Raw genomic sequence first — 259 nt, 5'->3', positions numbered from 1 at the left:
GGGAAGAGAGAAGATAGATGTAGGCAGTGGAGGCAGGACACAGGTCCACAGCTCCTCCCTATTCTCTAACCACAGATCCCATCCTGCATGACCCAAGGCCCCCACAGGCTTGGCCTGGCTCTTATGATGGGGGAAGAACAATAGTCTTTGCCTATCACTAGTTGATTGGAACCCAGCCCCAATCCAAACCAGAAGGTAGTTTTTCCTTGGGCACTGTGTCCATTGAACTAAAGGGAGGCAGTTACAGAAGGGGCTAAGC

The sequence above is a fragment of the Myotis lucifugus genome, unplaced genomic scaffold (genome assembly GCF_000147115.1).
Source record: "Myotis lucifugus unplaced genomic scaffold, Myoluc2.0 scaffold_4, whole genome shotgun sequence".
Classification (NCBI taxonomy): Eukaryota; Metazoa; Chordata; class Mammalia; order Chiroptera; family Vespertilionidae; genus Myotis; species Myotis lucifugus.
The sequence above is the reverse complement of the archived record's forward strand: the minus strand, read 5'-3'. Positions refer to the sequence as shown.